The sequence below is a fragment of the Canis lupus genome, chromosome 27 (assembly GCF_003254725.2).
Source record: "Canis lupus dingo isolate Sandy chromosome 27, ASM325472v2, whole genome shotgun sequence".
NCBI classification, from domain to species: Eukaryota; Metazoa; Chordata; class Mammalia; order Carnivora; family Canidae; genus Canis; species Canis lupus.
This window is the reverse complement of record NC_064269.1, coordinates 41,270,863-41,291,163: the sequence shown is the minus strand read 5'-3', so window position 1 is coordinate 41,291,163 and position 20,301 is coordinate 41,270,863. Positions and strand designations below refer to the sequence as shown.

Genomic DNA, 20,301 nt, shown 5'->3' with positions numbered 1-20,301 from the left:
GATCATGCCCTGGGCCGAAGGCCAGCACTAAACTACTGAGCCACCCAGGGATCCCCATAATGAATTAATTTTAAGGTCTGTAAATTAAACCTCAATAAGTCTATAACAAAAGGAAATCTGATGCTCAGTACTGATTCAGCAATAGAGACATGACCTTTGGAAGATCAAAGCCCAGAGTGAGAAGCCCCTTATCTGTGTAGACAACATCATCTCACTGTGACACAAACTCCCTGTCCTCTCCAGACTGCACCATGGCCCTAGCCAGAGCTGGTCTTATTCAGGTCCTGTCCTTCCCTCCTGCCCATTGCCCCCATGGACTAAGATGCTGCCTCCAGCATCTCTGGAATAGTGTGCCAGCTTCCAGCCATCTGCTCAACACTTATCAGTATCACAATGTAGAGATACTTCTGATACCAGTCATAGTCCATAGGTATTTTAAACGTAACAAAAATCAATTCTTGCCTATAAAAAATAAAAAAGAACTGAAATGTGCATAATATACACATATGTTGGATGATACTGTCTGCCCTATCAAGAATACCTACAGGCTTTTAAAACACGTGTGATGTTTATTTACCAGAAATGAGTGTGTCCAGAAAACCTAGGTGAACAATGAAAGGTGAAGATGTAGCACATCAGTGTCTGAGATCTGGAGTTTTACTTGAGTGACACATCTGTGAAGGAAGAGAAGGTTGACATCATCACTTCCTCTGCCAACTTTGTTTGCTGGTTTTGTTTTTGTTTTTGTTTTTTTTTTAAGGAAAGTATTTCTTCGGGGCTGCAGCTGGCTGCCTCCAAAGAGAGATCAAACCAGCACATTTCCTGCTCTTGCCTTTCTCTTTTACTCTGGACCCAGCTACCAGCTGAGTTTTTCAGGGCTCGAAAATGCCTTAACCGCTCATTTTATGTTTCCTTAACTACTCATTTCTTGATTCTTATTCATTTTCCAACAGATGTTTATTGAGCTCCTATCAGGTGCAAAGGGCTGTTTTAGATGCTATGGGGGATACAGAGATAGCAAAGAATGACCTGCCCTTAGATAGTTCACAGTTTAATTAAAGCAAGAGGTAGATAAGGTATGTACTCAAATAACTAAACTACTAGGTAACATGTGATAACAGAGATACAAACTGAGCTATCAGAGTTTTGAACAAGGGGAGAAGTATTTTATTTTATTTTTTAAAAGATTTTATTTATTTATTTATTTGAGAGAGAGAGAGACCGTGAGAGAGATCATGAGTGTAGAGGAGGGGCAGGGGGGAGAGGGAGAAGCAGGCTCCCTGCTGTGCAGAGACCCCCCCCCTCCACCCACCCACCCAGCCCGACTGGGGCTGGGTGCCAGGACCCTGAGATTATGACCCAAGCCAAAGGCAAACTCCCCAGGTGCCCCAAGGGGAGAAGCATTTTAGCTGGAACATACAGGAAAGTCTTTACAGAGAGCTACTGAAATCAGGCATTAGGGATGGATATAACTTTGAGCCGCAGAGCTGAAGGAATATGGGAAATTTAAGTATAGGGAAGGATATGTGCCTGGAAGTAGCGGTTTTTAGAAATGGGAAAGCACAAGGTGTATTTGAGAGAAAAAATAGTACCATTTTGTTAAAATGCGCAATATGTGTTGGGGAGCAGTAGCAGATGTTTCTATAAATATAAGTTGGGTCAAATCATGAGGGAGATTGAAGCCTCATGAAGATTTTAATTCATCTCCAGACAAGCTGTATTAACCTTCTCACGACTCAGGGCATGTAAGTAATGGAGGCACAGACTCAGTGGCTCTATCTTGGAAAGATCCTGAAGCTATTTAAGGAAAATGTCCTGGATGATCACAAAAATATGGATGGTTTTATGAATGGCCTTTAGGCCCCATCCAGTCTGAGGCTGTAGAGTTTGGTGGTCCCGGGGAGGCCATAAGCAGAAAATGAACTCTTCCGCCTTTTGGTGCCTTATGTAGCCAGAATTATGTCTGGCTCATGAAGGAACGATCTGGCCCCTGAAGAGGTGCCAAGGGATGATTTGCTCAGCAGTCAGTCTGTTCTGGAGCTCAGAAAATGAGGATGGCCTTTGCGCAGCACATGGTCCCTGCGGGTGGGTGTTTCTGCCTCGTGTCTTAAGTACCAGGTGGCCTGGTCACCACCGCTGGTACCGTGGCAGGCAAACCTGTGGTGTGTGCCCATGCTGCTTTAAGATCTGTCCAGTCACTGTTCATTCCACTGTTTACACAGAATCTTAAATAATACCCCATGGAGGAACAGTGCAGCCCCAGGCAGAATGTCAGAGGATTTCAAGAAGGCTGACAAACATGCCAATCTGTACCAGCTCTTACTCTGAGGGTTGTCCCTGAGATGACTTGGGTCGCTGGTGCCGGACATACAGAACAACTGCTGAGGCCAGATGTCCTACATTAGAAGCAGAAGGCAAAAGGGAGAGAAGTGGTTCACATATATATCAGAAGGAACAGAGAGGTGGGAAATGGAATAAATCAGACGACTCACTTGTTAAGATATCAGGGGAGATGAAGGTAGGAGGCTAACACTGTCATTAAAACAACAGAATGGGGGCGTCTGGGTGGCACAGTCAGTTAAGCCTTCAACTCTTGTTTTAGCTCAGGTCCTGATCTCAGGGTCATGAGATGGAGCCCGTGTTAGGCTCAGTGCTAAGCGCTGAGTGTGGAGTCTGCTTCAGATTCTCTCTCTCCCTCTCTCTCTGCCTCCCCTTCTGCTCCTCCCCCTGCCTGCTTGCACTTTCTCTCTCTCTAAAATAAATAAATAAATAAAATCTTCAAAAGAAAAACCCATTCTGTTTTGCAAAAGGCAGTGCCTTCTTCCTGCAGCAGTGCCTGGAATAACCCCGAAAGGGAAAATGATGAGCTTAGGTGCTGGCTGTGCGGGTGGAGAAGCAAACTGAGCCGAGGTGGAGACAGGGAACAGCCAGCACTGAACATGCCACAATCATTCTGAAGGCTTTTGCTGCTGCAATTGGAAGCAGAGTTCAAATTCAGGGCATTCAGTGGATTTGATTACCTGCACTTTCCTGGGTTCTTTTCCTGGTTCAGACACTTGACATGCCATCTTTACCCTGGGCGCCTTTTTCCTCAGCGGAACTAAATGACCTCTGAGGTCCCATCTGTCTTTAAGACTGTCCATTTCTTTCAGGACCTTTCACTGCCCAGGCTCAGAGTACACTAAGGATCTGGGGAAAAAAAGTCCAAGTGGCTCAGGGGATCTTAAATGTTTTGAAATCAAAAGACTTTATATTCAAAAGTGAGAAAAAATTGCAGAATCCTGGTCAGACAGTTAAATTGGGATATTCACTTTCTGGCATCTTCTTTGATTGGATTACACACACACACAACACACATACACGCATTTCTAAGGGTAGGAGAGGAGACAAGGAACTTAGGAGTAGAATAAGTCAGTATATCTGTTAAATATCTTAATACGTGCCTGAATTGCAAAACTTGAATTTCAAATGAAAACATCTACAATCTAATTCTACTTGTAAAATTATCTTGGAGCCCTAGCCAATTCTACAGATCAAGTCATTGTTTTTCTTAATCCTTTCCAGGCTCACAGCTCCTACACATGCCTGGTTCATTTTTGCTCCTCCTTCTGAATTTTGCATTCCATCAATGGCATCATTATCCACCCAGCCAAGAAATATCTTTTACCCCTCATCCCCACCCCCACCAAGTCTTGCTTGATGCCACCTTCTTCATGTACATTGATTGAAACCTCTTCTGTTTCCCATCCTGTCACCGATTTAGTTCAAGCCCTCGTAATTGCTCATCTGCACTGTTGCCACGCCCCCCTAAATCACCCACGTTCATTTATTCAAGACATGCCTTTTGCACTAAGGCTCTTATTTAGACCCTGAGAACGCGTCGGTGAGTAAGAGAGCAGTCCCTAGTCTCGTGAAGCTTCTATTGTAGTGGGAGAGCCAGACAAGAGAGCCACTAAACAAAATGCATGCATATCATGGTGAGTTCTAGGAAGAGAATAAACAGAGAGATGTGAGTGAGAGAAAGAGCAACCAAGAGCAGAGAGCAGCTGGCTCTAGAAGAGGAAATGTGGGAGCTAAGGAGGAGAAGCCAGCCTTGCCCCACCCCAAGCATTCCAGGAAGAGTAAGTACAAAATGTTGGAGAGACTAAGGAACAGGGAGGCTAGAATTTAGCGAGCATGAGCTACCAATTCAGAGTAAGGCAGGTGAGACCAAATAACAGAAAGCCTTTTTGTCCTCAGATTGGAGTTGGGGATTTTTTTTTCTAAGTGCAATGGGTACTGATGGATAGCTTTTAAGCAGAGGGGTAACATAATCTGACTTATGTTTTAGGAAATCCCTCCGATTAGCATAAGGTCAGTGGACTGGGATGGGGGTCAGGTGAAAGTAAGAGAGTATTGTGCTGTGTTGCACTACTAAAATAGTGCAAATGAAGGGTCGTGGTGGCTTGAACTAGAGTGATGGCGGAAAAGATGGAGAGAAGTAGATGGATCTGGGATGTACTTTGGTGACACTGCAGACTTGATGGGTTGGCGAGAGGCATGAGGGGAAAAGAGTGTGTCTAAGGGGATTGTTTGGTAGCTGATCAGATGGATGGTGGTGACATTTACCATAATGGGAAAGGCAATGGAAAGATTAGGTTCCAGAAGCCAAGTGGAGGTAAAGTTTTTAGGTATCAGCTGCTGCAGGTCAGAGAAATATCTGGACTGGGGACATAAAATTGAGAGTCATCACTCCATAGGTCCTGTTTAAAGCAGTAGGACTAAGTAGGATCACCTGAAACAGCAGCAGTGGAGCAGGGTATAGCTAGAGAAGGAAAGAGAAGGGGAAAAAAGAGAAAGCCCAGGACTGATGAACCTTGAGATCCTCCAGTTGACAGAGGCCAGGAAAAGGAGGGAGGGGGATCCCCAGGTGGCTCAGCAGTTTAGCGCCTGCCTTCAGCTCAGGGCGTGATCCTGGAGTCTCAGGGTCAAGTCCCAGATTGGGCTCCCTGCATGGAGCCTGCTTCTCCCTCTGCCTGTGTCTCTGCCTCTCTCTCTCTCTTTCTCTCTGTCTCTCATGAATAAATAATTAAAAAAAAAAAGGAGGGAGAGTCAGCAACGGAGGCTCTAATATTCACAGCCCCAATCTATCCTGCACATGGAGGCCAGAGTGCTCTCTACAACACTCAGATCTGATCCCATTTCTTCCCTTCTTAAAACACTATGAAATTCTTTATGTCCTGTTGGGAAAATATGCCCCTTTACATGGCCCACAAGTCCCTTCACAATCTTAACCTAACTTTCCAGGTTCATCTTCTCGCATCTAGCACTTTAAAATTGTGTCATGATTATTTGGATGTAATATAAGGAGAAGGACTATCATTAACTCTGCATTTCCAATGCTTTGCACATAGTAAATGATCAATAACATTCGTTGAACAAAAGGGGGGAAGGGAGAGAGGGAGGGAGGGAGGGAGGATTATTCTTTGTGTGAGAACCTTCACAAAAAGAACACAAGACAACTAACGCCCATGCCATCTTCTTGGCATTTTTGGAAACTAGGAATCTGAGCTAGAATGAGAAGAGCGCCATCTAGAGCTAGAAAGATACAGAAATGGACCCATTCTGAAGCTTTTCCAGAAATACAAACCACTGAACCTATACCAAAAAACCTTTTTAAGAAGCCAATTAATAACAACAATATCTATGAATCAGTTAACAAGGAAAAGTATTTCTCAAATTCCTCACGGGAAAATTCGGAAGAAAACACCATCGAGTCTCCCGATCCCCAAACTTATAAGGTGTAAATTGCTGTTTGTCTTTTACAACAGAGCTGAAATATTGGCGACTTTGTGCAATTGGATGTTGAGAATTTAGTAGGAGATTCTAACCCATTTCATATATCAAATCATACCCTATTATATCAGTGATGAGACGACACCTCCCTGCTTGGGGAAGTCAACTGCTCCCACAAAGACAGCACGTCAGGAGAAACACTCATGACGAAAGACCACGGCCCTAGTTGTGGGCACCATGACCCCTGCAATAATGAGTGACTAATGTCTCGGAGCTTCACACGTCTCTGAAGTCCCTAACAAACCCACTGAGTGACAGCGGCAATCAGCAGCTCTGCTGATCAACTGGAAGTTGTCAACCAGCAATTGCTATCATTTGAGTAGTTTTGTTTTACGATTTAACAATGGGTGGAGAAAGCGCTGGCATGTGGATTGCAATTTAAACACTCTGCTGTACCCACGTGAATTAGCACTGCAGAGGATATTTTTATGTTCCTGTTTTTATTTGAGCCCTATTGTTTCAAAAAACATAAAGGTTTGGTTTGGGTAGGCAGATTCCATTTGCTTACTTATAAAGGACCAACTTCCACAGTGCTCCATGGCTCAGTTAAAACCTCTCAGTAGCACATGTAATTGAAAGAAGAGTGGAACGGGAGTGGAAAAGCAGAATTCTTATCCCAGTCGTGTTGAGCTCAGGCAAGTCCTATATTTTTTTTATTTAAATATTGGATTTTTGAAATGTGAAATGTGAAATCTGTGCGTGTGTTGGGGGGGTATTCATTGCATTCTCCTCTTAGATTTTTGGGAAGAACAAATGAAATAATGCATATGAAGGCATTTTTTAAGTTTCTAAGAACATTTTCCTGCGGTATAATTTATACACAATGAGATGCACAGATCTTAAGTGTATAGTTCAATTACTTTGACAAACATATGCACCTGTGTAACCCACACTTCAATCAAAATACAAAATATTACCACCACCTTCCAAAAGGTTACTTTAGGCCTCTTCCCAGTCAGGACTCCCCAGCCCCTCTTTCATGGTCAACCACATCTCTGATTTTTTTCACTGAATATGATTTTTTTTTGCCTATTCTAGAACTTAAAATAAATAGGATAATACAGTATGCATTCTTGTGTATCTGGTTTCTTTCATTCATCATAATGTCTGTGAGATTTATCCATGCTGTTACATATATCTGTAGTTTCTATCTTTTTTTTTTAAAAAGATTTATTTATTTATTTATTTATTTATTTATTTATTTATTTGAGAGGGAGAGTATGTGCACACATGCACGTGAACACAAGTGGAGGCGGGGCAGAGGGAGAGAATATCCAGGCCGACTCCCACTGAGCTTGAGCCCTACCATGGCTGGATCCCATGACCCATGAAATCAGGACCTGAATCAAAACCAGGATGCTCAACCGACCAAGCCACCCAGGTACCCCTGTATCTTTTTACTACTGAATAATATGCCAGTATTTATGTATTCTCCATTTTAAGAGTGCCATTTGATGAGTTTTGACAAACGTGTATACCCAGTAACCACCACCACAGGCAAGATAGAACATTTCCATTACCTCCCAAAGTTCTCTCACACCCCTTTACCATCAACCTCTTCTCACATCCATGACCCTCAGCACTACTCCTCTGCTTTGTATCACATTAGTTTTGCTTTTCTAGAATTTCATATAAATGTAATCATACAGGGGCACCTGGGTGGCCCAGTGGTTGAGTGTCTGCCTTTGGCTCAGGGCGTGATCCTGGGGGTCCTGGGATTGAGTCCCGCATCAGGCTTCCTGTGTGGAGCCTGCTTCTCCCTGTGCCTCTGTCTCTGCTTCTCTCTGTGTCTCTCATGAATAAATAAATAAATCTTTAAAAAAATAAATGGAATCACACACTGTAATCTTTTGTGTCTGCTTTGGCTAACCATAATGTTTCTGAATCCATTTACAGGGTTGCAATGTATCAGTAGTCTTCTGATGAATGACTACATCATACTTTGTTTATCCACTAACTGTTTCAGGTTTCCTACGTGGGACTATTATAAAGAAAGCTGCTGGAAAAATTCATATTCAAGAGTCTTTGTTGTTGACATATGTGTTCATTTCTGTTGGGTACACGTATGAGAGTGGGATTGCCAATGTCTTATAGAAGCGCTGTAAGAAACTACCATACTAGGATGCCTGGATGGCTCAGCAGTTGGGTGTCTGCCCTCAGCTCAAGGCATGATCCCGGGATCCAGGATCGAATTCTGCATTGGGCTCCCTGTGGGAAGCGTGCTTCTCCCACTCCCTGTGTCTCAGCATCTCTCTGTGTCTCTTATTTAATAAAAATTAAAAACTACCATACTGTTTCCAAAGTGGCTGTATCATTTTTGCACTCCCACCAGGAATGTATGAAAGTTCCAGTTGCACCACATCCTTGCCAACATTTCATATTTCCAGGGTCTTTAATTTTGCCCTATACACAGTAGGTGTGTAATGGCATCTCACTGCAGCTTCAACCTGTATTTGCTTAATGATGAAGTAATGTTGGACATTTTTTCATGTGCTTATTTGCTATTTATATATTTTCTTTGGTGAAATGTCCATTTAGGCCATTTGCATTTTTGATTGAGTCATTTGTCTTCTTATAATTTAATTGAAAGAGTTCTTTTTTATTCTGGATATAAGTGTTTAATCACATGTTTTGATAAAACATATTTTAGGCACATGTTTTGCAAATAGCCTTTGATTTGCCCTTTTGTTTTCTTTACACTATCATTTCAATGGCAAATGTTTTACTTTTTAAAAAACATTTTATTTATTTATTCATGAGAGACAGAGACGCAGGCAGAGGGAGAAGCAGGCTCCATGCAGGAAGCCCGACGTAGGACTCACGTCCTGTGTCTCCAGGATCCTGCCCAGGGCTGAATGTGGCACTAAATCACTGAGCCACTGGGGCTGCCCATGTTTACACTTTGATAAAGTTTAATTCATCAGTACTTTTCATCTGTATGTTGCGTCCTACCTGTACCTACCTACCCAGGGTGACGAAATGTTTTTCTTATGGTTTCTCCTAAACTTTTAAAATTGTAGCTCTATGTTTAGGTATATAATATTGTGAGTTCTAGTTTATGTATAATGTGACATGAGTCAAAGTTCATTTTTTTCCCTATGGCTAATTGTTCCATTCCTATCAGTTAAAAAAGACTATCATTGAATTGGCAGCTTTGACAAAAGTCAACCATACTTTTGTGGGTATATTTCCATATATATATATATATATATATATATATATATATATATATATGAGAGAGAACATAAGTGGCAGGATGGGCAGAGGGAGGTGAGGGATAGGCTGACTCCCCACTGAGCAGGGAGCCTGACACAGACTCAGGTGTTGATCCCAGGACCCTAACATGACCTGAAATGAGGTCAGATGCTTAACCAACTGAGCTACCTGGAATTTCTTGTATATATTTATTCAAAATTACTTGATTACTGTAATTTTTAATATATCTTGAAGTCAGGTAGTGCAAACCCATGCAAATTTTCTGCTATTTCAAAATTGTCTTGACTACTCTTTTCTTTTCTTTTTTTTAAAATAGAGTAGGGCTTGAACTCACAACCTTGAGGTCAAGCACTGAGATCAAGAGTTGGATGCTTAATCAACTGAGCCACCCAGGCACTTGACTATTCTATGACCTTTGAGTTTCCATATAGATTTATTTTTATTTTTTATTTTTTAAAGATTTTATTTATTTATTCATGAGAGACACACACACAGAGGCAGAGACACAGGCAGAGGGAGAAGCAGGCTCCCTGCTAGGAGCCCGATGTGGGACTCAATCCTGGGCTCTGGGATCACGCCCTGAGCCGAAGGCAGATGCTCAACCACTGAGCCACCCAGGCATCCCTCCATATAGATTTAAAGATCAGCTTGATAATATTGTGTTGAATCTATAGAACAATTTGAGGACAATTGACTTCTTAACAATATTGAGTCTTCTGTCAATAAATATCATTTTTTAGTGTAAAGGTCTTGTACATGCTTTTACATTTATTCTAAGTATTTCTTATTGTTTGACACTATTGTAAATATTTATTCTAATTTCTAATTATTCATTGCCAGTATATAGAAATACAATTGATATGTTTTGCAGTGTCCTTGTATTGTACAATCTTGCTAAACTCTAATTAGCTCTTTTATTCACTTTTTTGGGGGGTGGTATACAAGGTCATATCAACTATAAATAAAGAATGTTTTATTTCTTCCTTTCCAATTTACTTCCCTCTTTCCCTTCCTTTCATTTCTTTTTCTTACCTTACTATAATGCTAACGAGCTCCGGTATAATGTTGAGCAGAAGTGAAAAAAGCAGATATTCTTGTCTTCTCTCCAGTCCTAAGAAGGAAGCATACAGTTGTTCACTGACAAATATGATGTTAGCTGTTGGTTTCTTATAGATTCATTAGTTTGAGGAAGTTCCATTCTATTCCTAGGTTGCTGAGAGCTTTTATTATGAATGAGTTTTGAGTTTTCCCAAATCCTTTCTCTGCATCTGTTGAGTTGATCATATGGTTTTCCTTTTCGTCTATTAATGTAATGAATTACATTGCTTGATTTTGTCTATTAATGCGATGAATCACTTTTAATCACATTTAATATTTCATTCTTGAGACAAACTCCACTTTGCCATGTTGTTTATTCTTTTTTATATTTTGCTAGATTTAATTTGCTAACATTTTGTTAAGGATTTTTGCATTTATGTTCATGAAGTGCATTGGTTTGTAGCTGTCTTGTAATAACATTGCCTAGTTTCAGTATCTGAATAATGGTGAACCAATGAGTTAGGAAGCATTCTTTGTCTTCTGCTTTATAAAAGCATTTTGGTAGGATTGGTATTATTTCTTCTTTAATTATTTGATAGAATTCACCAGTGAAACCATTTGGGCCTGAAGTTTGTGGGCAGGTTTGAAATCACAGATTTAAGTTTTTAGATAGATATAGGACTTTTCTGTTTATCGATTTCTTTTTCAGAGGACTTTCTCAGTTTGTGTTTTTCAAGGTTTTAATTTCATTTAAGTTCTTGAATATGTTGGCATACACATTTTCATAATATTCCCTGATTTCTCTTTTAATGTCTGTAGAATCTGTAGTGATGCTCCCTTTTTCATTCCTGCTGTTGGTAATTTGTGTCTTCTCTCCTTTACTGATTGGGCTGCCTAGAGGTTTATCTAATTTTGATTTCTTCAAATAAAGATGCTCTAGTTTCATTGACTCTCTCTATTGCTTTTCTGTATCATTTTCTATCCTTTTGTCTTTATTATTTCCTTCTACTTACTTCAGGTTTAACTTGCTCTGCTTTTTCATAGTTTTGTAAAATGGAAAGTAAGATTATTAAATTAAGACCTTTTTAATGTGATCATTCAATGTAATAAGTCTTTTTATAAGTACTGTTTTAGCTGCAACTCAGAAATTTATGTATGTTTTCATTTTCATTCAGCACTAAGTATTTTCTAATTTTCTTTAATTTTTTTTTTTTTTGACTGCAGGTTATTTAGAAGTGTGTTAATTTCCAACTCTCTGGGGATTTTCCCAACATATTTATGTTATCATTTTTGTTGTGGGCAAAGAACACACTCTGTGATTTCAATAATTTTAAATCAATTGAGACTAATTTAATGGAGTAGTATATGGTACGTCTTGGTAAATGTTCTATGTGGACTTCAAGAAAATGTGTATTGTGCTCTTGCTGGGTGGCATTTTTATATATATCAATTAGGTCATACTGGTTGATAGAGTTTTCTATAGACTTACTGGTTATTTTCTAAATGTTTCATCAATTACTAAGAAAAGAATGCTGAAAAAAAAATTTTAAGATTTTTTTTAAATTAATTTATTCATAGAGACACACACAGAGAGGCAGAGACACAGGCAGAGGGAGAAGCAGGCTCCATGCAGGGGGCCCGACGTGGGACTTGATCCAGAGTCTCCAGGATCACGCCCTAGGCTGCAGGTGGCGCTAAACCGCCTCATTGTATTCCACTTTTTTCCTTTGTGTTATTGCTGTCATTCATTTTATTACTACATATTTTATTAATTCCATAATACAGTGTTTTTATTTTTGCTATAGTCAATTGTTTTAAAGATTTAAAATATACGATAAAAGATCTTTTATATTTATCTATATATCTACCATTCTCAGCATTCTTTACTTCTTTTTATTAATCCAAATTTTCATTTGCTGTCACTTGCCTTTTTCCTGAAGAACTTTGGTTAAGACCTGTCTTAATGCAGGTCTCTGGTGATGGGTTCCCTTGGCTTTTAATCAGATGAAAAAAAAGGTTTATTTTGTATTCATTTTTGAAAGATGGTTTCCCTGGCTATATAAATCAAGTTTGGGCTTTTTTTTTTTTTTTTTTAATCTTTTGGCATTTTAAGGATGGTGTTGTACTGCTTCTGGCTTGAGCAATTTATGACAAGAGGTGTGCTGTCATTTTGTTGTTGTTCTGAACTACTGTGTCTTTTTGGGTTTTTTCTTACTCTTCTGTTTCAAGATTTTTTTTTCTCATTCTATCACGTGTTATTGGAAATTTAATATGGTGTTTTTAGTGCAGTCTACCTTATGTTTACACTAATTGGGGTTTGTTGAGGTGCTTAGATCTGTGGATTTATAGTAGAAAAATATTGGTGCTATTTCTTTAAGTAGTTTTTCTCTTCTTTATTTTGGGATGCCAGTGACACATGTTTAGAATGTTTGATATTGCACTGTTCTTGATTTTTTTAAAGTTTTTTCTTGTTTTTTTAAAGTTTTTTGGCATGTTTTATGATTTCTCTTATTATGCTTTCAATTTCACTTTTTTTTTTTTTGCTTCTATAGTTTCCAGTCTTATGTAGTATATTTTCCATTTCATTTATGCTTATCATCTCTAGAAGTTCTACTTGGGTCCTTATTATATATTTCATTTCCCTCTTCATTATGTTCATGTTTTTATTTACATGTGTCAGCATATTTATAATAGTTGTTCAAGGTCCTAATCTGTTAATTCCATTATCTTTCTCATTTAAAAACTCTATTTCTATTGGGATGCCTAGGTGGCTCAGCAATTGAACGGCTGCCTTTGGCTCAGGGTGTGATCCCAGAGTCCTGGGATTGAGTCCCGCATTGGGCTCCCTGTGGGGAGCCTGCTTCTCCCTCTGCCGGTGTCTCTGCCCCAGTCTGTGTGTCTCTCATGAAAAAATAAATAAAATCTTTAAAAAAAAATCTATTTCTATTGGTTTATTTTTCTTCTGGCTATGGGTCATATTGTCTTGCCTCTTTGGATGCCTGGTAATTTCTCATTGTATGACAAACATTGTGAATTGTATGATGTTGAGTTCTGGATTTTGTTGTAATCCTTTAAAGAATGTTGGATTTTTGTCCTAGAATATGACTAAGTTACTAGAAGATACATTTATTCCTTTACAGACTTACTTTTAAGTTTGATAAAGTGGGTCCAGAGCAAACCTCTACTTTAAAGGATGACTCTTCTAAGAACTCTTCCCAACGTCTTATGTATTCTAGTCTTTTTCCATTCTGGTGGATAGAATGGGAATTATCCCCAGCCTTGTATGAACTCTGAGAACTGCTTGATCTATTCTTTCTGATGATAATTTCCTCAGCCTCATGGAGTTTTGCTCCACACAAATGTAGATCATTAGCTAAAGACTTGAGGAGACCCTTCTGCAGTTGTCTGGAGTTACTCTGCACCACAAATTCTAGCTGCCTTGGCCTCCCCAAACTCTGAGCTCTGATCAACTTAATGAGAACACAGGATTTCCTTTGGATTTCTTTGATCTGCATTGCAGGCTGGGCAATCAAAGTGCTCACCTAGTTTGTTTCTCTTCTATCAGAAATCACAGTCCTATATTCCTTGTTGCCTAATGCCTTTTAATTCTTTAGGACAGGAAGACAGTTCCCAAAGCCATTGATATACATAAATTCTCATGATAGCCCTCTGAAATAGATATTATTATTATTATGCTCATCTTTATAAATGAGAAAACTGAACATAGAGGAATTTTAAAATCTCACCCAAATTCATATAGCTGGTAAAGGTTACAGGTGGGATTTGAACCTAGGAAGTCTGGCCCATGCTCTTAAGCACTATACTATACTGCCCCTCAAGAAGTATTAGGAATATAAAAATCTCTAAAGCACTTAGATATTTAAAAAAGGAGTAGGATGTAGCCCTGATTTCAAATTTAAAGAAGAGGATGAATGCAAAGCGCCTACAGAATAGCTTGGGTCTTGACTCAGTCAGTGTGGGCCAGGTGCAGCTGTGGGGGTAGATGTTTTGTAAATACTAAGAGGCACCACTGCTTGGGTAGGCAAGTGTGTGAAGCATGCTTTCAATATAGAAGAATGCCCCTTGGACTGACCTTGGCCACATCGGCATTTCAAAGAGTGATGTGTTCAATTTGCCCAGCAAGGCCGAGAGTCAGCACTTTGCCAGACAGACATGATTGTCTAGAGATCAAATCAGAGAGGACACTTTGCAATTAGAGAAGCTGCTATGGAAGCAGGAAAGTCAGGGTTCTATAGAAAAAGTCACTGCTGACAATATAGAACAGTCAGTATCTCACGACTAAAGTAGCAGACCTGATGCCTGACTTACTCTCCTTCACGTACACAGAACTGCTTCTATTTATCATCCTCAGACTCATTCCTTCCTGGCAGTGAAGAGGGTCTTCACAGTTCATCAAGTCTATGCCCCTGCCTCTGCACACATCAGTCTTATACTCTCCAGAAATGTCACGGGTTCAGGAGGTAAATGATACTCTGCATGCTCAATGTTTATCACCATCCATTTGACAGTCATAACAAAGGAGCCCTAAAAAGTGATCTATCCTGTAGTGATTGATTTTTGGTTTTATTCAGTTTCTTATAAAATGAATTTCTCAGCTCTATTAACTTTGTACCAGGTGTTTGCTCAGTTAAAAACCTCTCTGGTATTCTGCATATTTTTCCACAACAGGCTTCATAACACCTTGTCTTGCTTATCCAATACCTTGGCAGCAGACTGCATTTTACGGCTCCACTCCAAGAGATGTTTTCATGCAAACCTTCAGTTTTTTAGGAGCAAATGCCTTTCTTAGTCAATCTATCTTCCTTTTGCGTGATGATGTTTTGGGCTTCTTTCCACCATTGGGATGAAAAAAATGTACTTTCCATCTGCACCAGTTATTAATTTCATGTCTTTCAGCTCCAAACCCACCCTCTGTATCCTGCTTTATAATACAGGAGCTGGGCTCTACAGGCTCTATTTCTCTTTGCCAGCTGGCTTAATGTTAGGTTTTGACAATAGGAGGTGTGGGAGGGACAATGCAAGACTGGGGGAGAAAGGGTCTTTTTCTTCGCCTTCTGGTTTTCTGTTTTTCAGTGTAGCAGGTCACAGATCAAATGCAGTACCCCAGCAGTGTTTTATAGCAGTGGCAGGCTGCCCTTTGCAGCTCAATGGTGGGCATCTTCCACTCATTTCCCCATCACCATGCTGCAGGAGGCATGCTACTGTCACAGCCGGAAGCTCTCTCTGAGGTCTGAACACAGTCTTGCAAGGGCCTTTTCTCTTAGTTTCTAAATTTGTTCCTTGATTAGTTTTCCCTTAGTTCTCAGTGCAATAGCTGCTTCCTGTAGTTACTGCCTCCCTGGTCCTTAGCATTCTGTTGTACCCCTCTTAACAGTTAACCACCCTTTGTAGAGTTAACAAGTCTTTATTTAAAAATTTCCTGTTCAGATTTCTGCTGTGATTTATGTCTCCTGCCTGGACCCTGATTAATATACCAGTTTATAATTCATTTGTGTTTGATTTTTATTTTTGAAAGATGACAAGAACAAAGGACTCTATTTCATCAGGGTGTGTGTGTGTGCACACTCGCACACGTGCACATGTCTGTATGTGGTGATTTATCACAGTGGTTAAGAGCATAGGAACTGAAACTGAATTGGCTTTGCCACTTCCTAGCTGTGTGTCCTTGGGCAAATTGTCTTTTCATGCTTTTGTTCTCATCTGTAAAGTGGGGATACCTAGGGTTGCTAGATAAAATACAATCTACTCAGGTTAAATTTGAATTTCAGATGAATGACAAATAATTTAGTATAAGCATGTCCTGAATATTGCATGAGCATCCATTTTGTATTTTATTTGCTAAATCTGACAATCCTAATACCACATCATAAAAGGTCAAATGAGTGATTATGTGTGAAGGATTTGGAACAAACTTGGCAGATGACAGTCACGCCATAGTTAGTCATTCTTTTGCTTGTGATACAGTAGATCAGCACCCCTTCTCAGGGACACTGCATGAATTGTAATGTTCCTGCTGTATTTATTGTTCCCCTTAACGGCATTGTCCACAGACCCCCACCTTCCATCCTTCAAAGCCAGGCAATCTTTTTGGCAGGTGTAGCTACTGGTGAGATCAGCATGTGCCTCTTACTCTGGGCAGCCCCATTCAGGTTGGGCATCATCAGTCTATGGGGCAGCCTGTGGAAATGGTGCTGGCCACTAGGGTAGTAGGAATGAGGTAAGGTAATCCGAACTGATGCAGAATACAGAGGAGATGGCTCAGTGAGGATCTAAGGGAAGAAGCACAGATATGCAGAGATGAGAAAATTCATCATGAGGGGAACTTTGAAGCAGAGAGAAAGGGGGCGGGCATCTTGAAATGTTGAAATCCTGCTATGTTTCCTCTTTCTAGTCCTCAGGCAACCCTACCATGAACGCCCTTTTTCTCTTGAGCTAGAAGTGAGTTTCTGCTCCTTGCAGACAAACCCCCAACATTCACAAGCACACAGATGCACACAAACACACAGTCTTTCTTTCTCTCTCTCATACACACACACACACACAATCAAATACATGAACATCACTACTTCATTTAACAAATTATATTTTGGGTGCTCTTAGGGGAGGGAGGTAGAGATAAAAAGTTGGGGAACACCATCTCCCTCCTTGAAGACACAGTGTCTGGAGAATTGGGAACAGGAGAAGGTAAGGCATAATGGACTCCTCAGCAAATGTCAGAACTGAGGTATGTAGAAAACATAGTCCACTAATGTACTTGGTAGGAATTTCCAGTTCATCAGCTGGCAGAGTTAATATTTTCTGAAAAATATATTCTCATACTAGGAAAAATATGAGAGAGGACAAATTTTTCTTTTCCTTCTAGGCATTGAACTATATCCAATTTTTGGTGTAATGTGAGTATTCCAGAGATTATAAGCATGGAAAGATAGAAGGAACACAGAAAACTGAAAGCCTCAGGCAGCCGGAGAAGCAAGACATTCTATAGTTTAGGGCAATATGAATGCAGACATGATAGTCTTTAAAGTACATAAATGCATAATTACTTATAAATTCCATGCACAGTTGCATATCTGCACATGTATGCATGCATAAAAATATATATTGAAGACATACTGAAGTTTGGTGGATCTTCCATAGGTGTAATGCTTGCATCACAGCTCTTCCCCAGTGGATCACAGAATCATGTTTTCTATGATATCTAAATATTGGGAACTGATAAATTACACAATTCTTAGAGGCTTTGGGGGGTCACGAGAAAGGACAAAGGAGGACAGGGAGAGGGGGAACTGGAAAGCACCAAGAAGAGAAATACAGCAGAGACTGAATGTACAGAAGTGGGTGGCTCTGCACACCCCCTGGGAAGGCCTCCAGCACTTCTTGACTCTGGAGATAATCACCCTCGGGGTGTCCCCTAGTGGAGCTCAGGGCTTGTTTACAATATAAATTAGAGCGTTGTAAGGTGAGCAGAGGACAGTTTCTTCTCTTGTTTGAAGGACTCACAGTGCTCTTTTTTCCTCAGGTCTCCAGCATCTTGTACATATGCTTGAACTTACACCAGAATCCCTGACTCAGGAGAATCAATATTGTTGTAAGAACCCCAAAGAAAAGTATTTCACTCTCTGCTTGGTCAGTCATTGCAACTACTCACAATTTATCACTCCGATCTAGTGGTAGAAGTACCCTGTGGGGTTGATTACAGGTGGAGGAGTGGAATGTGCTGCTAGTCATTCACAAGCATTTGCTGAGCCACTGGGCACCAGAAGCTGTGGTAGATGTAAGGCACTTACTATATTCCAGGTGTGTCCTAAGCATTGACTCATTTAACTGTCCCAGCAGCCCTGGGAGAAGGGCACCATTTTGCCAACAAGGGAGTTTACGTGCAGAGGAGTCACAAAGCCTGCTTGGTGCCCTGGCAGGACTGAGCCCAGGCTGTCTGGCTTTGGAGTCTAAATGCCTAGTCACAGTACCATGCTACTTTGGATACAAATGTATAGCATAGGCCTTACTCTCTGAGAATTTAAAAGTGGGTATATCCCCAGTGTTTCTCATTCTTCCAAAATGGGGGCTCCAAGTTCCAGCTCTGATGCTCAAGCATCTCTTACACATGGAGTATGGCAGTTGTTGCAATCCAGGACAAAACAGGCCATTGAGGGGTGCCTGCGTGGCTCAGTCAGTTAAGTGTCTGACCTTGGCTCAGGTCAAGATCTCAGGGTCCTGGGATGCAGCCACATGTGGGGCTCCTCATTTAGCAGGGAGTCCACTTCTTTTCCCTCCCCCCCTCCACTCGTGCACATGCACACTCTCTTGCGCTCTCGCTCTCTCTCTCAAATAAATAATTCTAAAAACTCAACAGGTTGTTTAAAGCAAACCTGTTTTCCCTGCTATAGAACAGGCCAGTCTCCACTCAAAACAATGACTGGACCATCTTCTTTGGATATGTAATAACAAAACTTCAACAATCACTTTATGGTGACTTATTTGATCCAAGAAAATTGTGTATAGGTTAAAGCACACTTCCCCAGTAAATTATACTATAATTGCAAGGAGAGAATTTAAAACTTTCTTTAGAAGGAGTCTGGGAAGATCAACCCATGTGGCCAATCAGTAAGAACTTCACTGGGGGACTCAGTGAGCAAGGTCTGGGGGACAGGGTGTCGCACTACAGGTTTCTGTATTTGTTATTTCTGATATGGCAGCTAAATACATCACAGCTTTAGGGCTCTGTGAGCCAAGTCTGATCAGAAGTTTCCCCCTGGATTAATGATTCAAGATCAGAACAAAATGCAAGTGAAGGAGCAAAAAACTGACAAAATTTTTTTGTCAACTGTTGACAGAGATCCTATTTCCAGTGGTTCTAGTGCCAGAAGGGGCGAGTTAAAAGTGAATTCTGCAAGTGGATGAAATGCTAGAGTCCCAAGGTTGCAGGGTAGTGACATAAATTCAAATATTAGGGCCCTAAGCATGTCAGTAGCTTCTGGTGCCTGGAGACCTCCATTCCAGGAGACAACTGGGGTCTGCCTGCTTTTTGCAGGCATGAAGCAGTAGCTGGTATAAGGTCAGGTAGGCTTAGGTGGTGGGATCTCAGGATTGCTCTTGAAGGTAGTGGGAGTTAGTTCCTCATAAGGTTCATTTTATGTCTCCTTTACCCCAGTGAATGGGATGTTACCCATCATTAAAGACTGATCTCTTTGGGTTGCTCTCTCTGTGTGTCCCTCTCTCCCTCTGTCTGTTTCCTTTTTCCTCCCTTCCCCTCACCCCTCCACATAAATTCCTGCTTGAGAGAGCTCATATGGCCTTGTTTGAATGCTTGGCTTTGGAGTCAGACAGATGTGAGTTTACATCCTTGTTAGCTATTTGACCTCAGACATGTCTCAGTCTCCCTAAGCTTTAGTTTATTTGTAAATTACGATAACACCTAGTCCATTGAATGGTGAGGATTCATTGAAATAATGGGTATAATTGGAAGCAATTATTCTGTTTTTAAGAAATTCATATTCAGGTATGATTTATAAGACCTGTGTTTCCAAAGAAAGGGGAAATGGTGTAGTAACAACACAAGTAAACCCAGACACTACAATTTCTGAGCTGGAAGAGATTTGGGAGATCACTTTTTTTTTTTTTTAAATTAGTTTTAGATTTATATTGGTGTTCAATTTACTAACATACAGAATAACCCCCAGTGCCCGTCACCCATTCACTCCCACCCCCCGCCCTCCTCCCCTTCTACCACCCCTAGTTCGTTTCCCAGAGTTAGCAGTCTTTACGTTCTGTCTCCCTTTCTGATATTTCCCACACATTTCTTCTCCCTTCTCTTATATTCCCTTTCACTATTATTTATATTCGAGATTTGGGAGATCACTTGAACTGGGAAGGGTACTGAAAGGCGGAAGAGGTAGAAAGGAAGGTAAGGAATTAAGGATTTCATCTGAATTTCACTCATTCGTTCCAAAAATCTGTCCTGAATATTTACTATGTTCAAAGGGCCAGGCCAGACATTCTCATTGCCTTAAACTTTGTTAGCATCTAGTAGAGGGGATAAGAAATGGACCCACTTTAGGATCAGTCTCATGAGAGCTGTTCTAAGGACAAGTGCACATCTCCCTAGAGGGAGAGCAACAAAGAGTGACCTCTATGTACATCTGTCCTGGCAGGCTGCCTCGTCCATCTGATTATCTTTCCTGTTAAGGATCT

At 40.6% G+C, this 20,301-nt stretch overlaps 1 long non-coding RNA gene across 1 annotated transcript in view; it reads right to left on the bottom strand.

The window, feature by feature from the left end:
• Positions 1-20,301, bottom strand: part of LOC125753886 (uncharacterized) — a 59,874-nt gene that overhangs the window by 27,076 nt on the left and 12,497 nt on the right. The window contains exon 2 of the long non-coding RNA XR_007406621.1: positions 10,084-10,162. This is a non-coding gene — a long non-coding RNA (uncharacterized LOC125753886). The remainder of the gene's footprint in view (positions 1-10,083; positions 10,163-20,301) is intronic.